Raw genomic sequence first — 12,782 nt, 5'->3', positions numbered from 1 at the left:
GGTTGATAGTTTTGAAACAGGGGAAGATGCATTTGGATGCCGTGAAGCTCGGAAAGAAGCTATCGTGGAGAGGATGGGATTTGAACTTGGTTCTGGGAGTGGTTGTTTGGAATGTTCATCCGATTGGGAACAGGGGATGCTGGGATTTAGGATGATGTGGACGGTAAAGGATGGTTGCTGAGATGTTGGGATAAGGTTGATTGCAAGAACAGGGGAGATACCGTGTGAGATTTCTCATGTGGATGGTTGAATCAAGCATATCCGAACGCGAACGGGATGAAGATTTTCACGGTGGAAGCTGGGAGTCCGGAAGAAGATCTTGGATGTTGGGAGGAGCTGGATTCGGTTGATGGCTGGTACTCTGTTTCGAAGGAAGAGGATGCTGGGAGGATGCGTTTGGTTATCGGCTGAAGCATAGATAAGCTGGAGCTTTGAACACAGAAGGGATAAGGATGTGAGATCGATCCGAAAGAAGACGTGGCTTATGGGCACAGGCGCGAGGGGGAGCGGAGAAGATCTCGGCTAGGAGTTTGGTTGGATTTGTAGGGAGTGTGGAGTTGGGGATCCGGTTGGGAGATGATCCAGAAACAGGGAATGGGTCTCGGCTTTGGATAAGGATGATAGGAAATCTGGAAAGCTTATTTTGACTGGGATCTAACGGAAGACGTTGAGGGTGTGGCCAAGTCGGGATGCAAGGGGAGATGCGAAATGCTGGTCCGTGGGTCTCGGCTCTGTTCCGGCTGTGGACTTTGGAATACGGGAGTTGGAAAGGACGTGGAGGAAAATCCACAAAGTTGAGATGGAATGAAGGGGATTTGCATGATGACGTGTAATGAAGAGATGACTGGAATGGCTGGTTTCAACCGGGATAAAGTCTAATGAACGTGATATGGGCTTAAACATTGCAACGTGGGAGATTTTGGGACAAAATGTTAGAACATGAAAAGTCGAGCTCAATTGGATGTGAAAGAAACAATAGAGTTGGGATGAACAGGGTGCGTGTCATTCGGGTTCAGGGATCATCCGAAATAAGTTTGACTCGACCTGCATATATTAGATTCGACCTGCATACATTAGGCTCAATTAATAAATAACTAAATCAAACTCGAATTAATTTATTAAAATGCAATGATGAGGGTAACACATTTTTTAGTTAAATTTACAAAATATGTGAATTAAAATAATGATAAGTGCTATGAATAAGATATGAATTTATACATTATTTAGCACTTATCAGGTGCCCTCTTCAAACCAGTTAGGAGCTGTCTAGTGATTTTAGGACAAATACAAGGATTTATGTGTTTTCCTTTTATTGCATGCTTGATTGATCAAGTACTAGTGTATGCAAGGGAGTCGTTTTAGAGTACGTGACCTATTACCTTTTGACCCTGAAATAGAACGGACCCTTAGAAATATTCGAGCTAAGATCAGAACAATAGAATCATCCCCACCTCCTGAGATGGCTGAAGAACAACCCAAACTCCTGAGGGAGTACTTTACTCCCACCATTTACACTTCCCCATCTTGCATTCGATTACCTGAAGTAGCAGCTGGACAATATGAAATAAAATCTAGTGTGATCCAAATGCTCCCATCTTTTTATGGGCTCACCAATGAAGACCCATACAAACACCTAGATGAATTTCTTGAGATTTGCACCACTGTCAAGATTCAGAACTTTACTGATGATGCTCTAAAACTTAGATTATTCCCCTTCTCCCTTAAAGATAGAGCCAAACAATGGCTGAATTCTTTAGATGCCAACTCGATTCGTTCTTGGGATCAAATGGAACAAGAATTCTTAAAAAAATACTTTCCCATTAGAAGAACGAACCAGTTTAGACGTGCCATCACAAGCTTCTTCCAAACTGAGTGAGAAGAATTTCATGAAACTTGGGAGAGATTTCGGGACCTAATCCGTAAATGCCCACATCATCAAATACCTAAATGGCAGCTAGTGCAATGTTTCTATGACGGATTGACTGAACGAAACCAGCAGATGATTGATGCCGCATGCGGGGGGACATTCATGCTTCAAAATGAGCATGAAGCATGGCAATTATTTATAATTATTTGAAAATCTAAATGAAAACTCCCTCCACCATGCTTCTTGTTCTCGTCAAGCACCCCTGAATTCTCAAAGAAAAGGGACCATTTGTGAAATAAGTCATTCTATGGACCTGTCTAGCAAGGTAGATGCATTGTCCCATAAGATTGATCAACTGATGATAGGTGGGTATTACATGAACTCTTCCCAAGCACAAGTGTGTACTATCTGTTCTAGCCCATCCCACCCTATTCATGAGTGCCCTTCAGTGCCCCAATTCTCCGAACTCGTGCAAGAACACATCAATGCTGCTCAAACACAGCCTAGACCGGGTAATGACCAATTTTCCAATACATATAACCCGGGATGGCGAAATCATCCAAACTTTTCTTGGAAGCAGCAAGCTCGGAATACTGCCCAACCCTATTCCCAAAATTTTTCAAACCCTCAGAATTTTCAAACCCCACAAAATATTCATCCCTACCGTCCCTCGATTCAATTTCAACACACTCCTCCTCCAACCCAAAGAAACACAGCCTTTGAGGAGAAAGTGTTGAACGCCCTTCAAGGTTTGGAAACCATTACACAATTGGTGCACTCTCATACGCAATCAATCGCCAAGCTAGAATCCCAGATGGGGCAACTAGCTAATGCACTGAACAAGCGAGAGGAAGGAAAGCTTCCAAGCCAACCATTAAGTAATCCCAGGGGACAATACATGGCTCAAGAAAATCAATTAAATGCAATTCATCATGAACAAGCCAATGCTTTGACTACCCTAAGGAGTGGACGTATAGTAGACAATAAGATTGGGGAGGACAACAATAAGGAAGGTGAAGAAGAGGATAGAGATGTGTCAAATAAAAATATAAAACCTTCTTCTTCATCTTCAGCTAGTCCATCTTCTGCCAAAACTCACATCCCAAAGGCCCCATTTCCTGAAGCTCTTAATTCACCCTCTCCCTTTGGCAAAAAGGGAACTTCACTAGAGGAGATGATAGAGGTTTTCAAACAAGTGAAGATCAATCTTCCACTTCTTGATGCTATTAGACAAGTTCCCTCCTATGCCAAATTTCTTAAAAACCTGGTGCACCCAAAAGCGAAAATCTAGGATACATGTGCCTAGAAAGATTTTCCTAACTGAGCAAGTGAATTCTATTCTCCAACACAACACGCCTCCGAAATACAAAGATCCTGGTGCTCCCACCATTTACTGTGTCTTAGGAAATAATTTCATTGATCGAGCACTCTTAGATGTAGGGGCAAGTGTCAACCTTTTACCTTATTCAGTTTATGAGAAACTTGGGTTAGGAGAATTAAAACCAACCTCGGTATCCCTTCAATTGGCTGATCGATCTGTAAAAACACCACGTGGGATAATTGAAGATGTTCTTGTCAAGGTAGACAAATTCTATTTTCCAGTAGATTTCATCGTCCTTGATATGGAACATGAGCCTAATCCTAAGAAATAAATCCCAGTGATCCTTGGGCGCCCCTTTCTAGCAACAGCCAATGCATGCATCAATTGTAGAACGGGGGTAATGAACATATCATTTGGGAACATGAAAGTAAAATTAAATGTGTTCAATGCGGCCGACCAACCCGCGAGGGAAGTTGAGTATTTTATAATAGACAAAATAGATGACCTCATAGAAGGAGATGCAAAAACTACCTCACTGTGTCTGGCTGAAGACAATAAACTTAGCACTTGTTGGGAGGCAACCCAATTCTCTTAGATTTTTTTTTTTTTTAACATTGAGGACAATGTTAGGTTTAGGTTTGGGGGTATTCATCTTGATTTTCATTTCTTGATTTTCATTCAAAAAAAAAAAATTTGTTCATAAAATAATAATAATAATAAAATTTTAAATAAAAAAAAGTTTTTGTTTTTAAAAACCTAATTTCTATACATAAATGCGAGAATGATAAATACACAAGGTATATAAAATCTAAAAAGCCCAATGACTAGTCGGAAGTAATATAAATTTAAGTTCTTTTTATTAAGTCTCTCTTAGGAAGTTGTAAGCTAATTAATACTTTGGAATTTCACTACACACTGGCCGACCCTTCTAAGGTCTAGGCTCGACAATATGTTGATAGTATAGTAGCAACCTTGGACCCTGATAAATCATTCTTATCTAATTCAAAAAATATATATATATATATATCATCAATAATAATGGATTTAGTCAGGAACATCGAAAAGGGCTACCTATTGTCAAAGATCAAGTGGGCTTGCGATGAGAACTCCGAGCATAAGTCTGTAGGGGAGTCTTGATGCCTGACACCTTGTGCCAACTGGTGTGAGAGTTGTCGATTGATTGCTCGTTACACGAAAAAATCACCACAAGAGTAAAAGTGCACAATTTATATATCTTTTATGATGTTTAAAAAAAAAAAACTCTGTATTGACCTTGAAAAAGACAATAGTGTGAAAGCCGTCGTTGTAAAAATTTGAGTAAACTGGAATATTACAGATAAAGCCTGTGAGGTACTAAAGTAAACATCCACAACTCTCGAAATCCTGCAGATAAGATGATTTTGAATCAGTGAGCAGGTCATTTCGACCAATCCTTGGAAACTACTAGTATTAGCAATATTTTGGAGATCCGAACCCTTAGCTTGTGTACGGTCCAGATTTCACCGAGCACTCCAGTATAAATGAGTCTTACAACTCCCTAAATGGAAACTTAATAACTTTAACTTAGATAGCATACTAACCTAGAATTTGGGCTGACTTAGTAAATAAAACCGTGTGTGCTTTGAAATTTTCATCATTTATGTATCTTAAATTAGATTTTAATGAAAAGAGAGAGTTTTTTTGAAATTCTTAGCTAGTATGCATTTGGAATTTGATAGATCAATCAAATTTAAAAAAAAGGAATTAAAAAAAAATAAATAAATAAAAATAAATTAAAAATATATATATATATAAATAAAAAAAACAACAACAAATTAATCATAACAATAAATGATTCATTTTAATATTGAAGTTTGTGGGTATCTTCGCTGCAAACCCTCACGAGACTATAACTCGTCCACTAGGGTAACCTAGGGGTTTAAAGCCTTGTTGCATATGGTAAATGCGATCGCGATGCCTGCAAAAGTGAATTAGAGCTTTTCTTTTTTTTTATTTTGCTCGAGGACTAGCAAAATATAGGTCTGGGGGTGTGATAAGTGCTTAATAATTCATAAATTAGTTATCTTTCCATAGCACTTATCAATGTTCTTAAACTAATAAATACATATTTTACCAAAAAATTGAATAATCATTGAAACAAATTTGAAATATGTTTTTGGTTACGATTTTTTATGAAAACTACAAAAAAAATATATAAGGAGGAGATTGTGTTGATTCTGTTTGGTAACCTGATGAAGTTAAGGTTATAATTAAATAGGTTTTGGTCCTGGCTCGATCAAAAGTTATAATTTGCTAAGAAAAATGTTTGATTAACCCTTTTTATTAAGTCATGGTATAGTTTCTAGTCTTGACTGGTCGAGTTCGATCTGAAGCAGTTTAGCAATAATTAAATTTGGAAGACATTGGGCTCGAGAACAAGTTCAAGCAACTCAACGATCATGACCCACCGCAAACCCAAAGCCAATTTCCAACCAATTCGTTACCTGCCTTCATATAAAATTTATAATAATAATAATAACTAAAAATTTACGATTCACTGTTCATATAAATAGTGTCCCGTTAAAACACTGTTCATATGAACAGTGTTCCGTAAAAACACTGTTCATGTGAACAGTGTTTGAGAAAAAAATAAATAATACATAATAAATAAATGAATAAATAACAATAAAAAAAATAAATAAATGGCTTGGCTACTGTTCATCTTCTTCCCCCGAAGAGCACCTCACGCGGCCGCCCACCGTCCGCGGCGACGATCCCGTAACCAGCATCTCCGCCTTGTCTTCCGCCTGTGACGTAGCCCGCAGCCGAGATCCAGCTCCGCCATCAAGCCGCGTCGAAATCCCGGCGTCTCCCCGTTGATCCCGTGGCCACCAACCGACGATCCCGCGACCAAATCCGCCGGCGACCAGTCCTCCGTTGTTGCCCAGATAGACAACCCAAGAGGGGGGGTGAATTGGGTTTTTAAATAATTATTGCAATTAAACGCTTTGTGAGTAACTAATTAAATCTTTTTTCGAGTAGATTAATTAGATGCTAAATGCAGTGGATGAAGGAAAAGTAAGAGATAATAAAGCAATCACGAACACAAGCAAATTTATAGTGGTTCGGAGTTAACCCTTGCTCCTACGTCCACTCCCCAAGCCTCACTTGGGAATTCACTATAACCCCTCGGATTACAGCTGGTTGTTTTACAAGTTCACAACCCAACTTGTTGTTTTACGAGATCACAACGAACTCAATCGGTTTTCCCAGGCTCACAGACTAGAACCACCCGATTGTTTTCCCGGGATCACAATCAAACCCTTACACCGTTGGTTTCAACCTAGGCTCACCAACAAACCTTAACACCCTTGATTCAATCCCCTGATTGAATCAAGTAAGAAACAAATGGTTTGAAAAACAGACAGAAAAAGGAAGCTTCTTAACAAGCAGATATTCAGTGATTAATAACAAGAGAGAAGTTAAGAGCCCTCAAACAGATTTATGAAGATGTAGAGGAGGGCTTCTCAAACTTGGGGTCTCCTCTTGAATGTCTCGAAGACTTGATGACTGATGGAGACTTCTTGAATGCTGGGAAGAGTTGGTTGGATGGAGTTTAATGCCTCTCTTCCTTCTTTCACGTGTATTTCCTTTGAAATCCTTTGGTAGGTGGAGATTACTTGTTTTCTTTGAATGGAATGTCACTTCTCTACCTTGCTACAGTTCTCTGTGGCTATTTAAGCCATTCCCCATGAAAACTAGCCGTTAGACCCAATATTCTAGCCGTTCTGCACATTCTGCAACTCCTGACAATGTTTCCGTTGGGATCGGAGTCGACTCGCGCGATCTGGAGTCGACTCGCCTGTTGCAGGAGTCGACTCATGCTTTTCTGGAGACGGCTCGGCAACTGTTCTGGATTTGAATTAAAGTGCTGTCTTGACTTGGAGTCAACTCGACTGAACCTGGAGTCGACTCCCTAATGTCTGGAGCTGACATGGCACTTTTGGAGACGACTCGTTCTAAGGAATCCAGAGAAGTTGCTTTCAAATTTGCTCACTCGAGTCGACTCGGATATTCTGGGAGTCGACTCGGCACTCAGAGCCCGAACTCCCGATCTTCTGTCTGTTGACTTGTGCCGTCTCGGAGTCGACTCGAACTGTCTCGGAGTCGACTCGGCTCTCAGTATCCGAAAAACAGTCTTCTGTCTTTTGGGGTTGCGCTGCCTTGGAGTCGACCCGAACTGTCTTGGAGTCGACTCGCCTCTCAGAGACGAAAATACCGTCTTCTATCTTTGGGGTTGCGCTGCCTCGGAGTCGACTCGAACTTTGCGGGAGTCGACTCGGCTCTCAGTGTCCGAAATTGGCTCTCTGACTTTTTGCCTTGTATTTCTCTGGGAGTCGACTCTCGCTTCCTTAGGAGTCGACCTGCCAACCATCAGAGTCGACTCGAGTTCTTCGGGAGTCGACTCGGCTCTCAGAGTCCAAAATAGCTTCTCTGTGTTTCTGTCTGTTACTCCCTGGAGTCGACTCGTACTATGCTGGAGTCGACTCGGCAAGCATCGGAGTCGACTCGTTGACAGGTTCTGAGATGAACTTTCTGTCCGTCTGTCTGTTCTCAGTCGGAGTCGACTCGTAATGTACAGGAGTCGACTCGAGCTTGTGCCAGTGCTTCTGATACGCTTGGAGTTGACTCGTAATATCCCGGAGTCGACTCGAGTCTCAGACTTTGGTTCAAATTGAATTCTTTACTTATCCAAAATGTATTGAACCAAATCTTGAGATACTTAACCATAAATTTACAAGTATTTGACTGAAACACTAGATTGAATTCATTAGTATAACTTAAGATATACTCAAATGCTTTGAGCTCATCAAAATCAAATAGGGTTATAATCAATCACTCCACAATCTCCCCCTTTTTGATGATGACAAAACATTGAGTATTTGTAAAGCGAATTGCTCAACCAAAAAGTAGATTTATAGTAAAGTTCTAAAATGAATTCAAGTGTCTAGTCATTTAATTTATCCAAAACTGAAAGGTGTGAAACAGTAAATTTTGAAGTTAAAGCTCCCCCTTTCATTTGAAATTATATAAGCCTTCATGTCATGCAATCAATTATTTGGCTTATATATATTTAATGAATTTGCTTTCTTAAGATTTCAGATTCTCCCCCTCAACACATGCATTCAACTTTGTTTAGATTCTCTGAAATTTTCTTTTAGTGTATTGAAGCTTTTGAACTTAAATTTTTGGTTTTTAGAGGAAAAATCTGCCAATTTGTTCTTGAGTATGATTCAACTAATCTCCGAATATCCCTTGAATAGATTCTGGAGATTACTCCTTTAGGAGCCCCAACAGAGAGATAATGAGCCTCGAGGTATCGAATCCACTTAGAACAAATTATTTTGTGTTTTAAAAGTTTTCTTTTTATTGATTCCCTTTACATGTCTATTCAATATATTTTCTCCCCCTTTTTGTCATCATAGGAAAAAGGCAGAAAGCACATCATACAAGCAGTTAGAGATCAAATTTGCACAATTTGGAAGAAAAAATGTCTACTCATTGTATTGATGTAAGTTTAAGTACAATTGTAGATACATCCAAAAGTAGAGAAGTAAGTACATATCAAAAAGAAAAAGCAAGCTACACTAAGATTTCTTTGTGGTGGAGGATGTGGCTCCCTTGCTCAGTCTAGATTGTTGCATAATTAAACTGATCCCATCTGTAATGTTTCCTAGCTGCTTTATGATCTCCGAGGTGGCCCTACTCTGGATCGAGGTAAGCTCAGTCAGATTCTCCTGTAGGGTATCCAACTTGAAGATCAATACATTGGCTAGACGCTCGGCCCCCTGACTCTGGCTGCCTAGGTCCTGTCGAATGTCATCTCGCATCTTTCTTGTATTACTCGTGACATCACTCATATTTAAAAATTGGGCTTGAATTAGGCTTCTTACATTGTAGATTTCTTCCCTCAGATGAGCCGTCATCTCGGTCACGGCTGCCAATGATGGAACCAACGCAGTAGAGGGAGCAGTCGCTGGACCTCGGAGCTCCCTCAGTAGGTCGTCCCGAAGATCCCTCACGATCTCCTGTCGCAACTCCCGGAGCTGCTCAGGTGATATCCGGACCTCTAGTGGTTGAGTAGGTGGTGCAGTGGAGGGTCCGGCTGAAGTAGATGGTGCTGAAGCGGAGGGATAGGTGGGAAAATCAGAGTCATGATTAGGGCTGGGGGAGTGTCGAGTAGTAGGGTCAGAAGGTGTGGAAGAGGATGGTTTCCGGACCCAGACTCCCTCAACCTTATGGAAATCCATCCTGTGTAGAGTCCCCTCACCCATGCGATCTGTGTATCGCAGTGAGCGAGAGGGTTCCCCCTCAGGAATGGGGACCTCTAGCTCCCTAAAGATCAAGGTATAGAGCATGCCGTAGGGAAGAGTAAGCCTTGGTTTGTCTAGAGGCTCACATAGGTATTTTGTAAATGAGTTTTGGAAAGTTAATTGGAGTATCCTGAAGGATGTAGAACATAAGGGCTAGGTCCCTCTCAGATACAAAATCAAAACGGCCTGTCTTAGGGAAAAGGGTCCTAGAAATGATACTCAAGAGGAGCCGCATTTCAGCTGATAGCTGATTTGCAGACACCTCGTCTAGGGGGGACTGAGGTGGACTCCCTAGTATTGCCGTAAGGGCCTCAGTCCTATCTGCTGGGTGAGAGGAAAACACTCCTACTTGGAGAAGATGGAGGACTTGAGCAATGAAATCCTCCGAAATAAATAAAGGGACACCCGCTACGGTCCCCTGTATCCCACCATTACCCCTAGCTACTGTACCGTAGAATTTCCTAACTAACCCCGGGTAAGTAGGGAGATCAAGGGAACAAAACCTTTCTAGTCCTTGAGCCCTTAACCTATGCCCTAGGGTAAAGCCTTCCCGGGAGAGGAAGTCGAAGTTGACATATCTCCCAGTGGAGACCGCCTTCCCGGCGCACAGATGCGAGGGAACCGGCCTCGGCGGGGAAGAAACCGGAGGTTGTGGCCTCACGGGATCATTCCGAGCCTTTGACCGTCGCTCGGTACCGCTCGCGGGTTGGGGCCTTTTTCGGCTCGGGACAATAACTTTTCGAGGCATCCTAGACCTAGGGAGGAGGAAAGGACACGAGGGACGGAGGGAAACTCGACGGAAATGCCCTAATGGAGGTCGGAGACGAGGTCGGAGACGACTCTAGGTTTCTTGAACAGTGGCGGCGGTGAATAGAAGTGTCGATTGAACGCTTCGATTAGGGTTAAAACATCGGATTTCCGACCTCGAGTCGACTCCAGTAAGTCGCGAGTCGACTCGACCTCGAGTCGACTCCAAAATATATGCGAGTCGACTCCCCCTATGCTGCCATCGACCTCGAGTCGACTCCTATCTATGTGCGAGTCGACTCCTTCATGAGCCGACTCTAAAATGTATCCGAGTCGACTCGAACTCTGGCACGCACCCAAAAATCATGTTATTTTCGTGCCAAACAAGGGATAATCAAAAAGTTTGTGATCTGAATTGATGATCATAGATGAGAAACTCTATATTTAACACAAGCTAATCATCACCAAAATCAATGAATTAGAAGAGAATATCACTAGGATGGATCAATCACTCCTAATCCTCTCCTAAGTACACAGAATCGCTCTTCACTCAAGGGTTTTGTGAAGATATCAGCTAATTGATCATCAATGCAAACAAATTGAAGTGTCACATCACTATTCAGTACATGATCTCTTATGAAGTGATGTCTTATCTCAATATGTTTAGTTTTTGAGTGCTGAATTGGATTTTTAGTTAGATTAATGGCACTTGTATTATCACAATTAATGCCATAATCTTCAAGTTGTTGTTTAATCCACAAGATTTGAGCACAACAACTCCCGGCAGCAACATATTCGGCTTCAGCTGTAGATAATGCAACCGAGTTTTGTTTCTTGCTAAACCATGAGATTAAATTTTCTCCTAAGAATTGACATGACCCGCTGGTGCTTTTTCTATCAAGTTTACAACCAGCAAAATCTGAATCTGTATACCCTATTAAGTTTAGGCTAGATTTTTTAGAATACCATAAACCTATATTTTTTGTTCCTATTAGGTATTTAAAAATTCTTTTAACTGCAATTAAATATGATTCCTTAGGATTAGATTGATATCTAGCACACATGCATACACTAAACATGATATCAGGTCTACTTGCAGTGAGATATAATAAAGATCCTATCATACCTCTATACTGTTGGGTTTCCCAGTGCCCTAGGGCGCAGCGGAAGATATGGGATTATAAAATTTTCTTATAAAACCCGTTATATGAAACCCTAATAAGCCAAGATCGCCTTAATAGTATAACCAAATAATGTAGAAAATATAATCTTGGTATAGAAGAATACCTATCACGCTATATCCAATATGTCTGAAGATGTCCTAAGGTGCCCAAATGTTCACCCTCCGATGTTGATCCACACAGGAATGGGTTCAAGACTCTAGCTCCACCAAAACTTGATTCTAATTATTCAATCCTTCCAAAGGATTTAATTGGCTGATTTTCCTTCACTTCCTTCTTCCTTTCTACCTCTAAAACATTCACTAGCATTTTTGTCCTAAAGAAGACCCTCTTGTCTTGGGTTAGGACAAAAGAGAGAGGCTTGTAAGAAAGAAGGGATAAGGAAGAGAGAAGGAGAGGCTTTTTCTTGGATGATCTTTAGAACCCCAAGGCACCTCCTTATTTATAAGAGATGGAGGGATGCATCATAAAGGGATGCATCCGATCCACACACCTCATCATGATGAGGCATGTGCCAAGAGATGCATCCCATCATGATGGGGTGCTAAGGAGAAGGGTGTATCAACTTCTTTCTTATGTCTCCCTCTTAAATCCTGATGATCCAAGGGCCCAAATGCAGTGAACCAAAGCCAATGGTCCAGATCTAGGCACCATCTAATGGTCCAGATCAAGGCATCATCATCCAGGGTGCCATCCAATGGTCCAGAAGCAAGATGCCATCATCGATGGTCCAGATTCAGGCGCTGAGGAACGGTCCAGATCTTTCATCCAGAGAGCCATCCAGTGGTCCAGATTCAGGCGCTGACCAATGGTCCAGATATTTCATCCAGAGAGCCATCCAGTGGTCCAGATTCAGGCGCTGACTAATGGTCCAGATCCTTCATCCAGGAATCCATCCAATGGTCCAGATGAAGGCGCCAACCAGTGGACCAAATTCTTCATCCAGGAAGCGATCCAATGGTCCAGAAGTGAAGGCCCTATCAAACCCAATCCAATTGGGTTTAACCAAAATAAAGAAAACATTAAACCTAATCAAATTAGGTCTAATTAAAGCCAAATGGGTTCCAACTCTTGGCTAATCCATATTAGGTCATGATCTAATCATATTAGATCAACCTAACCTAAGAATCAGATTCGAATTTAATTTGAATCAGGAGCTAGGGTTTGCAACATGTGCTAGCATGTTCATCTTGCAAACATGATCTAATCCAATTAGACCCTTGATCAATTCCCTTGTGTGTGACCCATTGGGTTCCTTAGCCAGCAGTAGGTGCAGGTGCAAGTTGACCTAACCTAATTAGAATACCTCTAAT

General features: G+C 41.3%; 1 non-coding gene across 1 annotated transcript; it reads right to left on the bottom strand.

The window, feature by feature from the left end:
- Nucleotides 1-1,835: 1,835 nt before the first annotated feature.
- Nucleotides 1,836-1,941, bottom strand: LOC120108527 (small nucleolar RNA R71). The gene has a single exon (XR_005509840.3). It is a non-coding gene; the product is annotated as a small nucleolar RNA R71 (small nucleolar RNA).
- Nucleotides 1,942-12,782: the final 10,841 nt, after the last annotated feature.

Source organism: Phoenix dactylifera, chromosome 2 (genome assembly GCF_051530095.1).
Source record: "Phoenix dactylifera cultivar Ajwa chromosome 2, Ajwa_hap1_PhDact_Kaust_v1.1, whole genome shotgun sequence".
Lineage (NCBI taxonomy): Eukaryota > Viridiplantae > Streptophyta > Magnoliopsida > Arecales > Arecaceae > Phoenix > Phoenix dactylifera.
This window is presented reverse-complemented; position numbering and strand designations above follow the sequence as displayed.